Source organism: Magnolia sinica, chromosome 6 (genome assembly GCF_029962835.1).
Source record: "Magnolia sinica isolate HGM2019 chromosome 6, MsV1, whole genome shotgun sequence".
In the NCBI taxonomy this organism is placed as follows: domain Eukaryota; kingdom Viridiplantae; phylum Streptophyta; class Magnoliopsida; order Magnoliales; family Magnoliaceae; genus Magnolia; species Magnolia sinica.
Genome location: NC_080578.1, coordinates 41,447,057 through 41,470,394, shown reverse-complemented (window position 1 = coordinate 41,470,394; position 23,338 = coordinate 41,447,057). Strand labels below are relative to the sequence as shown.

At 39.6% G+C, this 23,338-nt stretch overlaps 1 pseudogene; it reads right to left on the bottom strand.

Moving 5' to 3' along the window:
- Positions 1-589: 589 nt before the first annotated feature.
- Positions 590-23,338, bottom strand: part of LOC131249603 (uncharacterized) — a 114,426-nt pseudogene continuing 91,677 nt past the window's right edge.

The window sequence follows — 23,338 nt, the reverse complement described above, 5'->3', positions numbered from 1 at the left end:
TCCGGGAAGTCGTGCAGTCTTATGGGGTTCTATAAGAGATTATATCGGATTGAGACTTCAGGTTTACTTCTACCTTTTGAAGGAGGTTGCAAGAAGAGATAGATATAGAACTCAAGTTCAGTACGACATTTCATCTTCAGACAGACGAGCAGACTGAGCAGGTGTAAGACCCATATCCTAGTTCGTAGCGTGACAGTGGGTAAATCAGATTCTGGAAGATATGCTTAGAGCATACATCCTGGACTTTCAGGGCAACTGGGATGATCACCTGGCCCTGACAGAGTTTGCGTATAATAACAGTTTCCAATCTAGCATAGGTATGGCACTGTACGAAGCTCTCTATGGTCGCCCTTGCCGAACTCCTCAGTGTTGGGCAGAAATCAGAGAGAGATGCCTGCTAGGGTCCGAGCTTGTTCAAGCCACCACCCAAGTCATTGATGTCGTTAGAAATCACTTGCGGATCGCCCAGAGCAAACAGAAGAGCTATGCAGATAATCGATGACGTGACCTAGAGTTTGTAGCTGGCGACTATGTATTTTTGAAGGTGTCACCTATGAAGGGTCTGATGAGGTTCGGACAGAAAGGAAAGCTAGCACCGCATTGCATTGGGCCTTTCGAGATTTTGGATCGCATGGGAGCCGTAGCATACTGCCTTGCGTTGCCTACTGCATTGGCCGATATTCACAACATCTTTCACTTGTCCATGTTGAAGAAATATATGCCAGACAAGTCGCACATTGTTAGCTGGGAGAAGATCAAGCTGACAGATAATGCCTCTTACACCTAGGAACCTATCTGCATCTTGGACCACAAGGAGTTGGTCCTATGGACAAAGACTATGCCACTAGTCAAGGTTCTTTGGTCACATCACGGAGAAGAGGAGGTGACTTGGGAATGAGAAGCAGAAGTTATGGAGAAATACCCTCACCTATTCAGTGGCACACCACAGGTAATTTTGAGGATGAAAATTTTCTTTTAGGGGGGTAGACTGTAACACCCCATACCTGTGGTACACAGGTGTTACCTTCTTAAAACCACGTTAATAGAAAATGGAATGGGCTAATTAGTCAGTTGAACACGGTGCATGCAGGGTGTGAACTCCATCCAGCATCAAAACCATCCACCAAGAGGCCCTAGGAGCTGAGACAGATTCCATGACAGCCAGGAAGGTAAGACTAACCAAAGATCCCAACTTATAGGATTCCTTTATTATTTAATTGAATCATATTGGAACAATGCTCCTACAACCAACTCTTGAGAGGTAGTTAGTGGCAAATCAAGCCCTTATAATGATCTAGACCCCATTTTGACTGTTGAAACCCAATTTCAAATCAATCCAACCTTGAGATAGGGTAGGTTGGCCAATCAGAGGATGTAGATGTGTAATATGGCCCACCTGCGCCTCGGCCCCACCCGAAACTAGGCTAGGACTCCTACATGAGGATCCCAAGGTAAATGGATGGTGTGGATATGCCACAAACCTCAAAGAGGACCTCACATCAAGTGTACATGCACCTTAGCACTAGTGCATGAAGTGCACTGGACGTCCCTTGTTGGGCAAACCAACTTTGACCGTGCCAAAACAAAAAAACTCCTCTCCCTCCAACAGCTATTTAAATCTAGTGACATTTGAGCTCCAAAGTGTCCTACCCAGGCCACTTTCTGAACCATCCGAACCATTTAACTTCTCCGTGGAGCCCATATGATCAAAACTGTATAGGCTTTTGAGCCTTTGTAATTGGACGAGAAAGATAGATTGTAACCATCCAACACGTTGCATGTGGCAGATATCTGCAAGATGAGACCTAGCCGGGACCACATGGGTGGCCTGTGATCGTCCTAATTAGGCCATCCCATCCATCCATCGCCTGAGAAAGAGGTGCCTTCTCTTTTCTAGAAACAGCCAAACAAGGCCTGCATATGGGAAAGTAAAGAGAAGACTTTCCTCTCTAGGAAAGTTGGAGCTGGCACAATCTCAGCCATCCCCTGGCCACGTGGAGAGATCTCGACCGTCCCCTGCAAAGCAAGAGAGATTTTAGGGAGAAATACTCCATCTCATGAGAAGGAATGGTGGAAATCTCATGAGATCTTCCCAAATCAACGTTTGGGGTCCAAAAAGTGGACCCCACACTGATCAGAGACCTCATCTGGTCCATCCAAACGGACAAGATCATGGTGAAATACATGGCACTATGATCAACCATTAGAGAGCCACTCATCTTCTCCGTTGAGCAGACCGAACCCCACCACGAGATGGGCCCCACCAGACCAAAAAAAGTGCTTTTCTGGTGGGCCTTGGGGTCAGCTTCCCATCCAAATGAGTGGATAGACCCCCTGCAAGGCTGATCTCAGATCTCAGCCGTTACATGATGGACCGTTCCAGCCATTGCAACCTTTCTCCCACTGCTATAAATAGGGTACAGTGACCTCAGGTTTTGCACCAGTAAGAGAGAAAGAGTGCAAGAGAGAGACAGAGAGAGACAGAGAGACAAGAAGGAGAAGGGGTGATCTGAGTGAGCAGACCAGCTCAACCCGACCCGCCTGTGGGTTGTCTCGGTCGAGATATAGAAGGTAAGGTCGGTGTCTACCACCCCTCAAAACCATTAGAGTTCAACCTACCATTCTGCTGCACCTGGTCATTAGTATCATGTTCAGCAAAATCGTGACCCAGTCCAGCCTTCACCATGGCTGTATTGGGCCGAGTATCTGTCATAGTACATGGAGGGAAAACGACCTCTAATCGGGCCCTGTTAGAAGCTTAAAGTAGCTCTCTAGTAGGGCTTAGATGTGGGTCAAATATAGTTCAACAATGAGCATGTTTTGGGCAGAGACCATGCCAAACGATGGCTAGACTTCTGGCCAAAGATCAGGCCAAAACAGTAGTTGCGATTTGGACTGAGACCAAGCCAAGTAATGGCTGCGTTTTGAGAAAAAAAGAACAGGGCCTTAACAAGTTCCACAATAGGCAAACAGAGGCTGTGAAAAGGTTGTGTGTATGGCCTCTTACGGGTTCAAGGGAATTGGGCTGAAACCATGCCCATGTATGGCTGAGTATGGGCCTAATTTCGAGCAAAACTAAGCTTGTTGTTAGGCTATATTTCTCGACCAAACTACACCTTCAGATGGACCTGGTCTAAGGCCTTCATGCCAAGTCAAGAGAAGTTCCCAGCTGGGCTGAAAACTTGGTCCATTGGGCCGTGTTTTTTACTAGGAAAGATGCTCAAATGGGCCTGGATTGGGCTCTCAGTCGAGCTTTAAACCAGGCCCAAAAAGACCTCCGTTAGACAACATCTGGGCTTTAAACCCAGCAGCAATCGAGCCCCAAAGTGGCAATGAAAATCAGTCCCAACTGGACCCTGTTGGGTGTTGAAAATCACTGACCAGTGGTGCCAGTTGGGAGCTTTTAGATGATCCCTGTTTGGTCCTCAATCAAAGGCTGAGATCAGCCCTGTTTTGGGCTGAGGAAAGCCCTTCATGAAACCCTCAATCAAGCCCAAAAAATGACCTGCAATTAGGTCTTGTTTCTAACCAATAACAGGCACTGATTCAGGTTGGGAATGCACGTCCTTTATTGGGCCGTATGCATAGTAGAAAGTGGGCCGTGATTAGAGCCGAAACCAGCCCTCAAGCAGGGCTTGCATCGGACTAGAAATAGTCCTTCAACGGGACTTTTTTTGGGCTGAAAATTAGCCCAGAACTGGGCCGATTGCAGCAGGAAATCACAGTGGACTGCATGGGCAGGTGGGCCGCACCATGTGTGAAACAATTTGGGCAGATCCCAGGACCAATTTGGGCCACCAGTTGGGACGTGAATCTGGTGGGCCTGACCACTTTAAGGCGGGCCCAAACAATCTTATTCTTGAGGCCTTTCAAACCCCACCAACCTTCCATGCACTTAAAGCTTTAGGATTTATGGTCTAACACAAACAAATTCTCTAGGGAACTATTTGGGCAACGTGGAGCCGCTAACTTCTCAAGGGAATTCGCATCGAGGGATTCATTAAAACTCATTTGGTGATGATTCTCTTCCCCTTGGGCTTTCCACTTCCAACTAGAATAGAAGTAGTTGTTACAGTGATTTACTACCTAGTCAGACTTATGATAAATTATGTGGAGATAGACTGCATTTGATTGATGTGCTTATTTAAATTGATGACTCTCATGCTTTATACTTGTTTAATCATTGAATATGTGTAGTAGATTATCCAAATGATTAAATTAGTTACTCATTACAAGGCCATTAGTTTATTTAGTCTGTAATTGTAATCTCAAGGAATACATGCGTTGTTCTCTATTTCTTACTCATAATAGGATCCATGCTGTTGTTTTGATACACATCTTGTTGAAACCTCTCTGTGGGAAACTCTAACAAAGGAGAGTCCGTACTTAGGGTGTTAATAGACTTGTTGCAATACGAGTAGGCCCCTGACATCGAGGTTTTGGTAATTGGCATTTGACTATGGGGTTTACCATCCATGTGTGGTTTCACCTAACTGACTTGGGGTGAACCTTTCAACCTTTTAAATATCGCTGCTTACTCGTCCTTGAACCATTCATGTTGTCATGTTTTAATCACCATATTTAGTAATTTCGACATTTCATTCCCAGTCAGCATTGGTGGTGGCCCCTTTACATTGAATTGATTGACCACATGGTGGGTACTAGACACACCTTAAGGAGGTAGTCTCATGGGCCAGGGATGGTGGTCATGGGACACTATGCCCGAGTCATCAGCCTACGCTAGGCCACGAGCTCCTCGTAGTGACCGTGAGCTAAATTAAATTGGATGAGTGAAATTGGACTAATAATGGATTGGCTAATCATGCATACATGGCTCAGACCAGCATCTATTGCTATCATACGCAATGTACATATTCTATCAGACTGGATGAGTTTTCCCAAGTTGATGATTGTATGGGTGACGAGCCCACTGTCCGCATGGATGAGCATCCATGGGGTGATGATTGCATTCCACGCATCCATGCATGTAAAAGGATTGCATTTGTAATGTTTTTATTTGACTGGATGTTTTATACTATTTCTTGTCCATGGCGGCAGTGTGTAATCTTGAGGGGAGATCACACTGAGCTGACCACTCATTCATCAATATTCAACCGTACAGAGGATACAGGGGTGGATGGACTTATGATGGATCAGGACGAGACTGCGGTCGAAGAGGAGCCTATAAATGAGGAGTCGTATTAAGAGGTAGCGACATATTATGGCCTTAATCAGTAGCTTTCCTTTGATAGTTTATTTGTAATTGTTGCATTGAACTTAAAGTTTGTAATTGGCCCCCAACTGAGTGGGCCAGGATATTGCTCACATTTTGGATCGGATCTATTCTATGTTTTATTTCTGGTATTTGTACTTTGATTTACTATTGATTACCATTATTATTAGTTAACTCCTGGGCTTTTGGAATGCGAGTTGTGTACTTGGGTTTTGAAAACCGAGGCGTTACTGTGAATGATTTCTGAAGAATGTGTTCATGAAACACCTTCATTCTATCCTTGTAAATTCTCGAGTTCTCGTATGCATCGTTTCGGATTTTCTCAAGTTCATTCAATTGAAGTTTGCGCAGTAAGCCAGCAGTGTCCAAATTAAAGTTCGGGTTTTTAATTGCCTAGTAGGCCCTATGTTCCAACTCCATAGGTAAGTGGCAAGCCTTCGCATAAACAAGTCTAAACGGAGACATTCCAATAAGAGTCTTAAATGCAGTACCATAAGCCCATAAAGAATCGGTAAAGCAGATTGACCAATTCTTACAGTCAGGGTTAACCATTTTTCCAGTATGTGTTTAATTTCCCTATTGAAAATCTCAGCTTGCCCACTTATTTGTGGGTGGTATGGAGTGCTTACTTTGTGAGAGATGTTATATTTCGCAAATGGCCTATTGCACAAGTGTGATGATCCATCACTAATGATGGCTCGAGGTGTTCCGAACCGGGAAAAGATATTTTCTTTTAAGAATTTAATGACGGTTTGATGGTCATTGTTCCGGCATGGGATCGCTTCGACCCATTTACTAACATAATCTAATGTTAGAAAAATAAATAAATTTCCAAAGGATCAGGGGAATGTCACATGAAATTGATAGCCCAACAATCAAATGCTTCAATGATCAGAATGGGGTTCAAGGGCATCATATTTCGAGGGGACAATGCTCCCAATTTCTAACAACGTTCACAAGCTTTGCAAAACTTATGAGTATCCTTGAACATAATGGGCCAGTAAAAGCCGCACTGCAGAATTTTAGTTGTGGTCTTTTTAGCAGAAAAGTGATCACCATAAGCCTGAGAATGATAGAGGGAGACGACACTTTGGTGTTCATTATCTGGCACACATCTCCTTAAGATTTCGTCTGGGCAATATTTAAACAAATACGGATCGTCCCAGAAGAATTTGCGTACATCGGTGAAAAATTTCTTCTTATCTTGCGCAGTCCAATGTGTCGGTGTAAAACATGTGCAAGATAATTAACAATATCTGCAAACCAAGGTGAATGAGAGACTTTAAATAGTTGTTCATCAGGGAACATGTCATTTATATTCATCGTCTTAAGGGAATCAGAGAGGTCAAGGTGGCAAAGATGGTCAGCCACTACGTTCTCTACTCCCTTTTTATCTTTTATTTCCAAATCAAATTCTTGGAGTAGGAGGATCCATCTTCTCAAGCGGGGCTTAGCATCGTTCTTAAGATACTTAGCATCGTATGATCTGTGTAGATGACGATCTTGGATCCGATCAAGTAGGACCTAAATTTGTCCAAAGCGAATACTACAGCTAAGAGTTCCTTCTTTATAGTTGAGTAATTTACTTGTGCAGGATTTAAAGTTCTACTTGCGTGATGTAAAACATAAGGCTTCTTCTTTTTTCTCTAGCCTAACACTCGCCCAAGAGTATAATCAGGCGCATCATACATAATTTCAAAAGGAATGCTCCAGTCGGGTGATTGCATGATAGGTGCAGTGGTTAACATTCCCTTGAGCTTAGAAAAAGCTTCCTAGCATTGCTCAGTACACTCGTATTGTACATCCTTCTGAAGTAGATTACATAAAGGACGATAGAGGTGACTAAAGTTCTTTATGAATCTCCTGTAAAATCCAGCGTGTCCTAAAAAGGATCGCACATCTCGTATGTTCTTGGGTGGAGGTAAGTTAGAGATAAGATCAATCTTAGCCTTATCTACCTCAATTCCTTTAGATGAGATGATATGTCCAAGGATAATCCCCTTACTACCATGAAATGACACTTCTCCTAATTTAATACCAAATTCTTTTCCTCACATCGCTTCAGTACACATTTAAGATTCTCCAAACAATCACTGAAAGATGGACCAAAGACAAAGAAGTCATCCATGAAGACCTCTAAATATTGTCACACTATGTCAGAAAAAATACTCATCATGCATCACTGAAAAGTGGTGGGGGGATTACACAATCCAAATGGCATTCTTCAATAAGCAAAGGTGCCAATGGGACATGTGAATGTGGTATTTTCCTGATCATCAGGGGCTATCTCTATCTAGTTGTAGCCCGAATAGTTGTCAAGGAAACAGTAATGGGAATGACCAACTAGCCTTTCGAAGAATTGATCAATAAAGGGCAAAGAAAAGTATTCCTTCCTTGTAACGGTATTCAATTTCCTGTAGTTAATGCACATTCTCCAACTAGTAGTAACTTTACTTGGCACAAGTTCATTGTCGGCATTGACTACAATGGCGATTTCAGACTTCTTAGGAACCACCTGAGTTGGACTCACCCATTGGCTATTGGATATAGGGTATTTGATACCCACATCTAATAGCTTAAGAACCTCAGCGCTAACCGCTTCCTTCATGTTTGGATTTAATCTATGTTGTGGTTGTCGGGAGATCTTTGCATTATCCTCTAGATAAATGCGGTGAGTATAAATCAAAGGATCAATTCCCTTGAGGTCCGCAATCGGCCATCCATGGGCTCCTTTGTACTCAATGAGAGTAGAAATAAGCATACTCTCCTATTCATGCTCAAGGTGGGAAGAAATCACCACTGGGTATGTCTCATCTTGACCTAAATAGACATATTCCAAATCAGAGTGCAAAGGTTTTAGGTCAAGCTTCGGTGCCTTGGAGTTACACAGTAGAGGTACTATATCTGTTTGGGGTAATTCTTCAAATTGTGGCATTCATCGGTTAACTTTAAGTACAGGCACAGTATCAAGCATAGCACACGTCTCCCTAATCATATCATCATCTAAAATCATGGGAGTGTGCCAAGAACATCTCTAGAGGGTCAGAGGATAACGTCATTAGAGTTCTATCTTCCACGAAATAATTAATTAAGTTAACATTATGGGCATCACCATCATCCTCTGCCTGTTTACTCATATTAAAAAAGGTATTAAGCTCCAATGTCATATTCCCAATAGACAAATTCATGACTCCATTCCTACAATTGATGATTGCATTTGATGTAACAAGGAATGAGCGACCAAGGATGACAGGAATTTGAGTGCTCATATCCACGATGGGTTGAGTATTCAGGATGATAAAATCTACTGGATAGTAGAATTTGTCAACCTAAACCAACACATACTCAATTATCCCTCTTGGCACACGAATTAAGCGATCGGCCAGTCGTAATGTAGTTTGGGTGGGTTTTAATTCACCTAGACGCAGTTGTTCGTAGACCGAGTATGGGATCAGATTTACGTTTATGCCTAAGCAAAGAAGTGCATGCTCAATATGGTAATTCCCAATTACACAGGTGATGGTTGGGCTACCAGGATCTTTGTACTTCTATAGCACATCTTGCTTTAGGATGACACTCACTTTTTCTATTAAGAAGATTTTCTTTTGAATGTTTTGCTGTCTTTTGGTCGTACATAAATCTTTTAGAAATTTGGCATATAAAGGTATCTGTTTTACAGCATCCAGTAGAGCAATGTTGACCTTCACTTACTTAAGCACTTCTAGAATATCTTGAGAATTAGGGAGAGGTTTTAGTGCTATCAACCATTGGGGAAATGGAGCAATTACTTTTCTTTGAAGTTCTTGTTCTACTTCATGTGGAGCATTACTAGGTCTATCAGTCTCATCTACATCTAGGTCCTTAGACTTCTCAGCCCTTACCATAATAGATTTGTCAATTATCTTCCCATTCCTAAGAGTCGTGATAGACTTTGCTTGTTCCATTGGGTTTGAAGAGCTTGGTTCACTAACTCCATATTGCGGTTTAAGATTGAGGATAGGTTGGGCTGGAAGCATCCCTTTCTCCATAACCGTAACGCTTGAGTCTATCCTTTGTATAACCTTTGTGAGTTCTTGTAAGGCTTTAAGAGTACTTTGTTGGATGAGCTCTTGAGGATTTTGAACCAATTCCTCTTGAGGTTTCCCTTGATTTAAGAATTGATTAGGGATTCCTTAAGGTGTAACAGATTATCCATTCCTCCAACTGAAATTCGGATGATTTCTCCAGCTGGAGTTGTATGTGTTCGAAGTGAGTCCCTTGAAAGGCCTTTGGTAGTTGTTTACGGCATTTGATTGTTCATTCAATATTTCTTGAAATGCAGGTATTTTTAGGCAATTTTCAGTTGTATGAATGTTACAAGCACAAATACCGCAGACAACTTCCTTATCCTTATCCTTCCTAAGTTCCATGGCCTCGAATTTCCTTGTGAGACTAGCCACTTTAGCGTTGATATCATTTTCCTCTTTCAAAAGATATATTCCAATTCTCTCCTTTGATTGAGTAAGCTTACACGTGATGCTCGTTCTTGGGGAGATGTCCCATAATTGTGTGGTTTCAGCAACTTTATCAAAGTAATCCCACACTTCATCAACATTTTTATTCAAGAATTCCCCATTACATATTGTCTCGACAAAGTGGCGCATAGAAGATGTCAGTCCTTCATGGAAGAAATTTATTATGCGCCACGTTTCAAAATTGTGTTGTGGACATGAAATGACAAGATCCTTAAACCGCTCCCAACATTAGAAGAATGTTTCATCTTCCCTTTGGACGAAGTTCATGATCAAATTTTTTATGCTGTTTGTTTTATGATATGGGAAGAATTTCTTTATGAACTCCCTTGTCATGTCATTCCATCTGCCAATAGATCGTGGATGTAGTGTATGTAACCACATCTTAACCTTTTCTTTCAGGGAGAAAGGGAAGAGTTTCAACCAAATTATGTCCTCAGACACATTAGGAAGGTATAAAGTGGCTATGATCTCATCAAACTCTTTTAAGTGTAAATATAGATTTTCAGATTCAAGCCCAAGGAACTTTGAAAGGAGTTGGATCACTCTTGGCTTGATGTTTATATTTCCTGTATTTTTTGGAAAAACCATACAAGAAGGGGTGTTTACCCCCACCGGTTGTAAATAGTCTCGTAAAGTACGAGGTGGAGGTGCTTGATGCACCTCGTTCTCATCCTAAATTTCCTCTACCCTAGATTGGGGTGGATTTGGAGGTTGATTGGCCAGTTGATTTGCAGCCATAACTTCAGTTAACTCTGTGGATCTCGAGTGGCATCTAATCCTCTGATGGATAGATAAACCTTCAACCAATCCTCCTTCATTCAAGAGACGTCGAGTGTTGTCACGGACCCACTTGGGCAAGAAACACTCTCAGCCCTCAATTTCAGAATCTAACCTAAATCTAAAAAAGAAAAAGGAAAATATAAATCTAGAATAGAAAGAGATAGAATTAGAAAGAAGTTACCAAATTAGAAGTTTCTATGTTAGGATCCTGCAAAAGAAAAAGGAAAGTGAATTAGTTTCTAAAAAGAGAAATAGAAAGTTTCTAAAAATAGAAAGATGAGTTATTTTCTAAAAATAAATTAGGAAAAGTTTCTAAACCTAGAAAAAGGAAAGCGAGTTAGTTTTTAATTTTTTTTTTTAAAAAAAACTAAGAAAGCAACCTAGTTTCCAAAAAAAGAAAAAGGAAATTTCTAAAAAAGAAAAAGGAAAGTAAACTTGTTTCTAAAAAAGAAAAAGGAAGCGAAATTAGTTTTTAAAAACAGATTAAGAAAATTTCTAGAAAAATAGTTTCAAAAAAAAAAAATTTGGAAAGTTTCTATCGTAGAATTAGAAAGAAAATTAGTTTCTAAAAACAGAAAGGGAAAGTTTCTAAATGTTCACAACCCCAAGTGTAGGGTCGCGATGTAGTAATAATCTCGATAAGACTGAGGTCAAATCCACAAGGACTAATCTCATAAATATTCTGAAAGCAAGTAGAACTAGAACTAGAAGAAGATGTATATCTAAATCTGGAATATTTGAAAGTAATTGTGAGAGATTTAATAAAAAACTTAAGAAATTTAAAGGTGGTAAACTAGGGTTTCCAAGGATCCACTTGTAGAGATCAGGGAGATCTATGCTTGATTCAAGTCACACGATTGGAATCGGAGTCTTACCTTATCCAATTGGAAGATATCTCTGTAAAATCAAATTTGAACTTCCTTTGACCTAATTCTCAATGGAAGAGCGGTGTGAGAACTAGAAGTGATTCCATCATAAAACCATGCCCATGAGAGAATGGCTCACAACAAGATTTTCCAATCCCACAATCAATCCGAGAGAATTGTGAAAGTTAGGTAGGATTCCATCATCCAACCATGCCCAAGGGATGATGGTGAACAATATGATTTCTTAGATTCACAATCCCAAAGCATGAAAAGAACATACTCTAATCAAAGCAAGTTCATTATAAACATGAATCAAAGCAATAAAAACATCCCATCACGCTATAAGCTTCACCTCTTAGCCTTAGCTAAGAGGTTTAGCCAACCATAGACATGATTGAACTAAAATCTCTAGAAGAAAACATGAAAGCTAAGAAATAAAGGAAGAAAAACCCTTGGTGATGACTCTCCACCCTTGTGCTTTGCTCCTCAAAACCCTAAGATGATCCCTAGGAGTGCCCTAGAGACTCTTATTTATAGTTTTGTAGCACCTCATTTCGCACTGACTTAGAAAAATCTAGAAACTACCTCAAATTTACGCAACTTTGATATTATCTAAGGGTCTTTGATATGTCCTTCAATATTATCGATAAGTCTTTAACAGTATCGAAGATCGGTCCAGAATGTCCAGCGAGTTTGGCCAAAAATCTTGAATTTCTTGATATTATCTACAGGTCTTCGATATGTCCCTTCGATATCATCTACAGGTCTTCAATAGTATCGAAGGCCACTCTAACAGTTTTTCAAAATTAGACTTTTCTGGCCCCAGAATCTATTTTCAGGACGATTTTCAGGCTTCCTTTTCTTCACTTCAATTCTTCAATTCTCTTCCTTCATCACTTGCTTTCCTTGGATCTTTGGCATGTGAATTCTTCAATCTTGGTCTCCTAAGATCCATCCCTTGACTTGGTGATTCTTGAGCATTAAATCTATGCTTTTTGCACTATTTTCAATCTAAGCTCTTAAATTCACCTTGTAACACAAACATGAGTAAAATAGAATATTAAGCATTATCATGTTCATAAAACCAAGATATAAGTGGAGTCCAATATGCAATATTTGACCCTCAACACAATCCCCAACTAGCCTTTTACTAGTCCTGAGCAAAGTATGCGAAAAATGAACCTTAATGCACAATGTTCAAGTATTTTTCAGAAAACAATCTTTTCTGTAATCAAGTATGAATGAGTAGACTCAAGATGAGAAAGTGAGATTTTGAAAACCTAGAGCCAAATCATATAAGCAATCAAACAGATAAGTCCTTTATCCATTAAATCAGAGCATAGTTCGCATATCAAGTTTTTCAACGTGCTTTGTGAAAATACTATCTTTTCATAATGTTAGCGATGCTCATCAAGTCAAAATTAGTTGAAAACACAAGTACTAATTCCGAACTTATCGCCTTTTCCTTCTTTTTCCAGTTTTTGATTTTTTATCAACGGTCATTTGTATTCATTCAGTCTTCTTCAGACATTACATCCTTTTCAAAGACATTTTTCATTCCCCTCAAAGGTGTTGTCCTTCTTCATTCTTTTTCAGACTTTATATTATTTTTTCTTTCTTTTCCAGTCTTTTTCACCACACATGACCTTTTTGTCAATCTCCTATTTTTAAACTACTTCTTTCTTCTTTTAAGGTGGATAAAATCTAGTACTATTCACAGAATGCAAATTGAACATATCATAATATTTGAACTTCCTCTTAATCAATTGAGTGTAAGGACTGTATTTGATAAATTACTTAGATGACTAGACTTCAACAATTCAAAATTCAATCTCAATCTTATCATCATACTCAAAACAGTCTTAAACATACAACTTATTGCTTTTCAAATAGATAAACATTAAAAAAATTTCAAAATTTTTACAAATTTTGCTCAAAACTAAGAAAATACTGATTAGTTTACCTAATCTCCCATCTCCAAGCTAAATTCTACATTGTCCTCAATATAAAAGAACTAAGCATGATTTGTAAAAGAGACAACATAATTGAAGGAGAAGTGATGGAAAGATAGTACCTGATGAAGAAATTTTGAAGCTTTTTCCAAAGGATCTCAGTGTGAAGGTGGGTTAGCACAAGAATTAATCAATTGAAGAAAAAAAAACTATCCTAAACAGCATAAAGCCAACTGTCCTAGACATAACATGAAGGCAATAAACCTAACTATACCTCCGTCAGACTAGGAGATAAATCCTGGTAAACAGGATCATTCAGAGGTATGGACATATCATTTGAATCAAGTTTCTCAACAAATGGCTTTAATCGATGTCCATTCACTTTGAATTGAATGTCATTGTTTGGATTCTTTATCTTGACGGCCCCATGAGGATAACATTGGTAATAGTGAAAGGGCCGGTCTAACGAGACCTGAGTTTGCCCGGAAAGAGATGTAACCGAGAATTATATAAGAGAACTTTCTAACCTGGTGTGAATGATTTCCGAAGAATGTGTTGGTCATGAAACACCTTCATCCTGTCCTTATAAATTCTCGAGTTCTCATATGCATCATTCTGGATTTCTTCGAGTTCATTCAACTAAAGTTTGCATAGCAAGCCAGCGTTGTCCAGATTGAAATTTAAATTTTTGATTGCCTAGTAGGCCTTATGTTCCAACTCCACAGGCAAGTGGCAAGCCTTCCCATAGACAAGCCTAAAGGGGGACATTCCAATATGGGTTTAAATGCAGTAGGTAAGCCCATAAAGTAATCGTCAATCCGATTGACTAATCCTTACGGTCAGGGTTAACCGTCTTTTCCAAGATGTGCTTAATTCCCCCATTAGAAATCTCATCTTGGCCACTTGTTTTTGGGTGGTATGGAGTGCTCACTTTGTGAGAGATGCCATATTTCTTCATTAAGTTTGCAAATGGCCTATTACAAAAATGTGAGTCCCCATCACTAATAATGGCTCGAGGTATTCCGAACCGAGAACGGATGTTCTCTTTTAAGAATTTAATGACCATTTGATGGTCATTGTTCCGACATGAAATCACTTCAACTCATTTAGTGACATAGTCTATGGCAAGCAAAATATATAAATTTCTAAATGATTGGGGGAATGGTCTCATGAAATTGATGCCCCAGTAATCAAATGCTTTAATGATCAGAATGGGATTCAGAGGCATCATATTTCGACGGGACAATGCTCGCAAGCTTTGTAAAACTCATGAGTGTCCCTGAACATAGTGGGCCAGTAAAATTCACACTGCAGAATCTTGGCCATGGTCTTCTCATCAGAAAAGTGACCACCACAGACTTGAGAGTGACAGAAGGCGATGACACTTTGATGTTCATTGTCTGGCACACATCTCCTTAAGATTTGGTCTGGGCAATAATTATATAAATATAGATCATCCCAAAAGAACTAACAAACCTCAGCAAAGAATGTTTCCTTATCTTGAGTAGTCCTATGTGTCGGCGTGAAACCTGTGGCAAGATAATTGACAATATTAGTAAACTAAGGTGAATGGGAGACTTTGAACAATTGTTCGTTAGGGAACATGTCATTTATATGTGTCGTCTCAAGGGAATCAGAGAGATCAAGGCAGGAAAGATGGTCAGCCACTACGTTCTCTACTCCCTTTTTATCTTTTATTTTCAAATCAAATTCTTGGAGTAGGAGGATCTATCTAATCAGGCGGGGCTTAGCATCATTCTTAGAAAGAAGATACTTGAGCGCCGCATGATCTGTGTAATTAACGATCTTGGATCCGATCAAGTAGGACCTCAATTTGTCCAATGCGAACAATACGACTAAGAGTTCCTTTTCCGTAGTCGACTAGATCACTTGGGCAGGATTTAGAGTTCTACTTGCATAATGAATAACGTAGGGCTTCTTTTCTTTTTGCTGGCCTAAAACCACCCCAAGAGCATAGTTAGACGCATCGCACATAATTTCAAAAGGAAGGATCCATTCGGGTGGTTGCATGATAGGTGCAGTGGTAAACATGCCCTTGAGCTTAGTAAAAGCTTCTGGGTATTTCTCAGTCCACTCATATGGTGCATCCTTTTGAAGTAGATTACATAGAGGATGAGAGAGGTGACTAAAGTCCTTTATGAATCTTTTGTAAAACCCAACATGTCCTAAGAAGGATCGCACGTCTCATATGTTCTTGGGTGGAGGTAGGTTAGAGATAAGATCAATTTTAGCCTTATCTACCTCAATTCCCTTGGACAAGATGATGTGTCCAAGGACAATTCTCTTATGAACCATGAAATGACAATTTTTCCAATTTAGTACCAAGTTCTTTTCCTCACATCGCTTCAGCACATTTTTCAAAATTTCCAAGCATTCGCTGAAGGAAGGACCAAAGATCGAGAAGTTGTCCATGAAGACCTCTAGATATTTCCCTACCATGTCAGAAAAAATACTCATCATACATCGTTAAAAAGTGGCGGGGGCATTACACAATCCGAATGGCACTCTTCAGTAAGCAAAGGTGCCAAAAGGACATGTTAACGTGGTCTTTTCTTGATCTTCGGGGGCTATCTCTATCTGGTTATAACCCAAATACTGTCAAGGAAACAATAATAAGAGTGACCAGCTAGCCTTTTTAAGATTTGATTGATGAAGGGCAAAGGGAAGTAGTCCTTCCTCGTGATTGTATTCAACTTCTTGTAGTCAATGCACATTCTCCAACGAGTAGTAACTCTAGTTAGCACAAGTTCAGTATTGGCATTAGCTACGATGGTGATTCCAGACTTCTTAGGAACCATTTGAGTTAGACTCACCCATTGGTTATCGGATATGGGGTATATGATACCTATATCTAATAGCTTAAGAACCTCGACTTTAACCACTTCCTTCATATTTGGATTTACTCTATGTTGTGATTGCTGAGAGGCTTTCGCATTATCCTCAAGATAAATGCAATGAGTACAAATCGAATGGTCAATTCCCTTGAGGTCGGCAATCGACCATCCAAGGGCTCCCTTATGCTCAATGAGAGTAGTTGGAAAACTCTAGAAACCGCCTCAACTGCACGGTTTTTCAAAATAGACTTCACTCTGCACAGTTTTTCAAAATATACTTCACTCTCCGCAATTTAATGGAATGACCCAGAGTTTCAGAATATGCTTTTTCAAAACAATTTTAGGAATATGTTTATTTTTAGGACAATTTTAGGACTCTTTTTTTATTATTTTTATTTTTTAAAGGAAAGTGGACACATGCCACAATGTTAGGATTCCTTTTCTTTACTTCAAATATTTGCTTCTCTGAATTCTTCACTTGATTTTCTTGGATCTTTGGCATGTGAATTCTTCAATCTTGCTCTCCTAAGATCCATCCATTGCCTTAGTGATTCTTGAGCATCAAATACATGCTTTTAACACCATTTTCAATCCATGCTCTTAAATTCACCTTGCAACACAAACATGAGTAAAATAAAACATTAAGCATTATCATGTTCATAAAACCAAGATATAAATGGGGGAGAGTATGCAATATTTGACCCTCAATAGTATCGCTTTGACCCACTTAGTGACATAATCTACTGCTAGCAAAATGTACGAATTCCCAAGGGATAAGGGGAATGCTCCCATAAAATCGATGCCCCAATAATCAAATGCTTCAATCATCAGAATAGGATTCAGTGGCATCATATTTTGACGGGACAATGCTCCTAATTTTTTATAATGCTTACAAGCTTTGCAAAAATCATGAGTATCGCGGAACATGGTGGGCCAGTAAAAGCCACACTGAAGGATTTTGGTCATGGTTTTTTAGCAGAAAAGTGACCACCATAGGCCTGAGAGTGATAGAAGGAAATGACACATTGGTGTTCATTGTCTGACACACAGCTCCTTAGAATTTGATTTGGTCAATATTTGAATAAGGGTCATCATAGAAGAACTTATGAACCTTGGTGAAGAATTTTTTTCTTATCTTGCATAGTCCAATGATTCGGCGTGAAACCTATAGCAAGATAATTTGCAATGTCAACAAATCAAGGTAAGTAGGAGAGTTTAAACAGTTGTTTATCAGGGAACATGTTGTTTATTGGTGTCTTCTCAAGGGAATCAGGAAGATCAAGTCGTGAAAGATGGTCAGCCACTACATTCTCTACTCTCTTTTTATCTTTTATTTTCAAATCAAATTCCTGGAGTAGGAGGGTCCATCTTATCAGGCGGGGCTCAGCATCATTCTTAGAAAGAAGATATTTTAGCACCTCATGATCAGTGTAGATAATGAAATTGGATCCAATTAATTAGGACCTAATTTTTTCCAGAGCGAACACTACGACTAAGAGTTCCTTTTCCTTAGTAGAGTAGTTCATTTGGGCTAAATTTAGAGTTCTACTTGTATAGTGGATAACGTAGGGTTTCTTCTCTTTTCTCTTACCTAACATTGCCCCAATAGCATAGTCGGATGCATCGCACATGATTTCAAAATGGATGTTTCAATTAGGTGGCTACATGATAGGTGTGATAGTCAATATGCCCTTGAGCTTAGTGAAAGCTTCCTGGCATTGCTCAGTCCACTCGTATGGTACATCCTTTTAAAGAAGATTGCATAGAGGATAAGAGAGGTGATTAAAGTCCTTTATGAATCGTTTGTAAAATCTTGTGTGTCCTAAGAAGGATCGCACGTCTCATATGCTCTTGGGTGGAGGTAGGTTTGAGATAAGGTCAATTTTAGCCTTATCTACCTCAATTCCCTTGGACAAAATTATATGTCCAAGAACAATTCCCTTAGGAACCATGAAATGACACTTCTCTCAATTCAAAATCAAATTATTTTCTTCACATCTCTTCAGCACATTTTTTAAATTTTCTAAACATTGGCTGAAGGATGAACCAAAGACAGAGAAGTTGTCCATGAAGACCTCTAAATGTTGCCCCACCATGTCAGAGAAAATACACAACATGCATCGTTGAAAAGTGGCAGGGGCATTACTATAACATCTCAAAATTTCACGGCTAAAGATCATACTCATGCCCGAGAAAACCGGTTGTTAATGAATGAATTGGATGCTTTAAAAAATCACACCTTATTTATTTATTTTATCACATTCAGATACATTTAAGAAGGTAACATCCATGAGAATAAAATCAACTGTATTGATGATTTTATCAGATTAGAAGAATTTAGTAAATAATCAAATGTCCTCTCAATGAAAACTTATTACATTTATCAAGTTTACAGTAGAAATATAAAACTAAATTATAAAACTATCTTCTTATTCATTCAATATGATCTTCCATAAGGAGATTGTCCTCTAGATCTTCAATCTGTATATCACCTACATCATCTGTATGGTTAGAGAGGGTCAACGCCCTACTCATGGTGATGGTCATCCTTTAAGATTAACAATAATTCAAGAGTTTCATAAAAATAATGTAAAGGTTTTGATACGTCCCGTACTCCACAACTACAAGGGGTATCAATATGCGCAGGCAACCTACATGAGATGTATGCCTAGCAAAGTATATGTAGTTCATCACACTTAGCGATCGCTACAATGTGGAATATGATTAGATTTATCCAACTCGCCCTGCATCCTATACTACGGAGATTCGCCGGCGTGTTCCACATTTAACATGGTTTTACGCGGTTACGCCAAGACAAACACAACACATGATTAGATGAATTACGTGACAAGATTTATTCATGGAGTGACTATTTACGACATCTAATCCAGAAAGTGATGTAACACACATTGCGAATTACTTACATCGATTTGTGCACCACTATCCAAGAAATATGGAATTACGTGTCGCCCCAGGGGCTGCTATAGAAAGCGCATTATGTCCACGATATTTATTTGACCGCTAGAAGTAGGATTCCTAACATAATACTTACACTAAAGAGAGAAATCCATTGAATTATGGGAGTTCAGGAATATTAAGACACATGCCCAAGCCTTAAAGAAAAGTAGCACAAGACCAATAACATAAAGAGGAGTGGTGATGGCCAACTCCGCAAAGATAAGAGTGGCAATGGCCAATATAATAAAGAGGAGAGTGACAATGGTCAACTCAATAAAAGGAGAGTGGAACAGGCCAGCTCAACAAAGAGATGAGTAGCAAGGACTAACTCAACAAAACTGGTAAAGGCAAAGGCAAGGCACAATCCATCGCCCTGCATAAATTCATAAAGATCACTTGTAATCAACATTAAACTATAACCCAAAAGAGCAAATAGTTAAAGGTAAATCATATAATTGCAGGGAGAATTCACAGTACCATGAAGGCATGTAAAAGGCAAGACAAATATAACAACTTAAACTAATGAAAGTTTAAAGGATAAAACCCTCACCTTTGTTATCTGATCATCCACTAAGGTTAAATGTCAAGTGACCTACCTCAAAGTTTAGTCTTATCATAATTCAACAAAAAGACTTCAATGGTTAGGGTTGAGATTTGATATATACTACTGTTAGGTTTGGTGAATCCTGTGAAAGCCTAGGGGAGAATATTAGTTTTAACTTGGGATTCTTTCCCAGATTCTAGGCTTGTCGTTTACCTTGTCAATTTTAATTCGACACGGTGTGATTTTCCTCCCTTTGCCAAAGGAGTAAAGGGAAATAAAGGATTTGGAGGGAAGGGAGTAAGGAAAGAAGGGAGAGGGCGTTTAGGCTTCTCCTTCTCTTTCTCTTTCTCTTTCTCTTTCTTTCTTTTCTAGCCCCTTTCCCTTTCCCTTTCCCTTTCCCTTTCCCTTTCTCTTTCTCTTTCTCTCTTTTTCTTTCTTTTTCTTTTCTTCCTCTTTTTGTTTCTCTTTCTTCTTTGCCCAAACCCATCTTTGTTCCTTCTTTTTTCTTGTTTCCTTCTTTCTCTCTTTCTTCCTCTTGTTTCCTTCTTTGATGTGCATTCTCTAGGGTCTAAGGGGGAGTGGATTTATAGGGTGTAAGGGTTCTAAGTTCTTCTTGCATAATATGTTGGTGTGCTGCAAGAGGTCAAACAGCGTTTGTGCCGTTTGTGAATCCTATAGTTCCGTTTAAGTAGGATTCTTCCTCCTCTCCTCCAAGAGGTTGAGTCGGTTTTGGGAAGCCATCAGATGGGTGGTTATGATCACCCTTAGAATGCTAGGATGGACACCACTATCCAGTGATCGGTTGGGATGATGAGTTCTACCTTAATGGAGAATCTGTTTTCAGCTAATCTTGGCTCGAAAGAACTCTTTCGAATGACCTGGGATTTCCATTCAACGATCCCAAGCTCATAGGATCAGTGGTCCTAGTGAAAGTGTGGTCTTCCGTCGACTCCAACTTCTCTGCAATCCCAGCATCATGGGGATTCCTCTAGGCATTCCGAGTTGAAGTCGGTTTTCCTTGTTTCCTCCGGACTTCCAGGTTTGGATCAGAATCTCCCTTGCTAGAGATTGGACAGTGTGGATTGCATGAACAAACAGAAATTTCCATTTTGAGGGCTTTCTTCTAGCTAGTTTTATCGGCCGCTGTCACAGTGTAAGAAGGCTGATTCCAGCTCATTTGTACGGTACTGGTGGGTCCACTTAGGATGGTTTTTCAGAATCTAGTTCCTTCATCTGCTCTGGCATGGCATGTTGTCCTAAGAGCTAAAGTATGAGGCGCATCCGAGTTCTGTATAGGTTTTAAAATAGTTTTGCATGATGCGGCTATGCTACGTAAATATTGGTAGAATGTCGTGTTTTTCCCTTAAGTCCATCTCCTTGGGAAGGGTTTGAATTTCCTGGAGATTAGATGGTCCAGATCAGGGGTAAATCAAGAAAACGCAGACATTTTGGCATGGGTTTCCTCCAGTGCTCATGGTTTTCGCGGGTGTTGTTAATGTGTACGAAAGAACTCTATTCTGGTTTGGCTGTTGATAGATGGGGTCCACTTTTGATGACCTTCTTGGAAATCCACTCCATCCATCATCTTTTCAAGGTCATGCCTAGATATGGCATTAAATATAGGATAAATCTGATCTTAGATGGGCCATAACACATTTGACAAGTGGACCGTACCAACACTCAAACGTCCCTGTTGAAGCGACATAACATAGATATGTATTAGTGGTGGCATCAGGTGGGATCCACTATGATGTTTGGTGAGAAATCCACTCTGTTCATCGTCTTTATCGCACTATGTTAGGATACATGGTAAAAAATGAGGAAGTTTCATAAATCAGGTGGATCGCACCATCCAAATAAGTGTAAATCAACACTCACCATTAGATCTTTAATATTGGTTGAACAGTGCCATCATGGTGTTTGTTTTATTTACAAAATTGCCATCAATTCCTCAACCACCTTTTGACGTCAGTTATGTTAGAGTGCATCATCCAAATGCCCTTAAATTTAGCGAATATCCATCATTTTTCGTGCTCTTTCCATTAGTTCAGTTTGGGTCTCGATCTCCCATGGATGTCCAAGATGTTCTTTTAAATGGCTAACACACTCCGTGCTTCAGGACTGAGGTTGCACACATTTGGTTGAAACATTACTTAGTGGTTTTATTCATATAACCTAAGATCTTCAAAATGACAGGATTATCTTAAGATTTTGATGGCCCGTTTGGGTGATCCAAACACGATGGGCGGTCAGATGATATGCTAAAAATGTAAAAACTTGATGGTTGGTACTCTAACAGTGTATATAGGTATATGTACGATCAATTTCATAAATGGATGGACATAAAGTGAGTTTCTAGAGTGATTAGGGGTAGAACATGTGTATCGTTAGATTCGAGTGTCTCGTTCACATGTGTAATTTTCTCATATTGTGGTTCTGATGGTGGGTTAAGCATATTCATAGTTGATGAACAAGATGAACGGATCAGAATCTACACTTGATGAGTGTATGAGTAGACGTAGAGATCGAGTAGCTAGTTTACTATGATCGAGTAGTCCAAAATCAAAGTGGATGGTTAGAAGTCTCTATCAAGTAGTGCATATTTGATTGAGTTGTTGTTTATGACAGACAAGTAAGAATATTTGGGTATATGATGATCCTACCTTAAAATCAATGTTCAGATTGCTTGATTCATGGGCGACGATCGTTCCTAATGGTCAGATTCATGTTGGAGAATAGATGTGGGGTTGGGATAGCTAATTCGATATTATTCACATGTACATATTGAGTTAAACATCATGGTAACGCTTGAGAACTTTCAATACTCGGGTATTGAAAAGTTCTGGGGTGTTACAATTACATAATCCAAACGTCATCCTTCAGTAAGCAAAGGTGCCATAAAGACATGTGAATGTTGTCTTTTCCTGATCATTAAGGGCTATCTCGATCTGATTATAGCCTGAATATCCGTCAAGGAAGCAATAGTAAGAGTGACCAGCTAGCCTTTCTAAGATTTGATTAATGAAGGGTAAAGGAAAGTGGTCCTTGTGATGGTATTCAACTTCTTGTAGTTAATGCACATTCTCCAACTAGTAGTAACTCTAGTTAGCACAAGTTCATTGTTGGCATTTGCTACGATGGTGATTCTGGACTTCTTAGGAACCACTTGAGTTGGACTCACCCATTGGCTATCAAATATGGGGTATATAATACCCACATCCAATAACTTAAGTACCTCTGCCTTAACCACGTCCTTTATGTTTAGATTTAATCTACATTGTAGTTGCTAGGAGGTCTTCGTATTATCCTCAAGATGAATGCGGTGAATACAAATCAAATGGTCAATTCCCTTGAGGTCCACAATCGACCGTCCAAGGGCTCCCTTATCCTCAATGAGAGTAGAGATTATCATACTCTCCTGCTCTTACTCAAGGTGGGAAGAAATCACCACCGGGTATGTCTCATCTTAACCTAAATAAATATATTTAAGATCAGCAGGCAAAGGTTTTAGGTCAAGCTTCAGTGCTTTGAGGCTAGACAATAGAGGCACTACATCGATTTGGGGCAATTTTTCAAACTGTGGCCTCCACTGGTTAACTTCAAGTACCGGTGTAGTATTAGGCATGACATTCATCT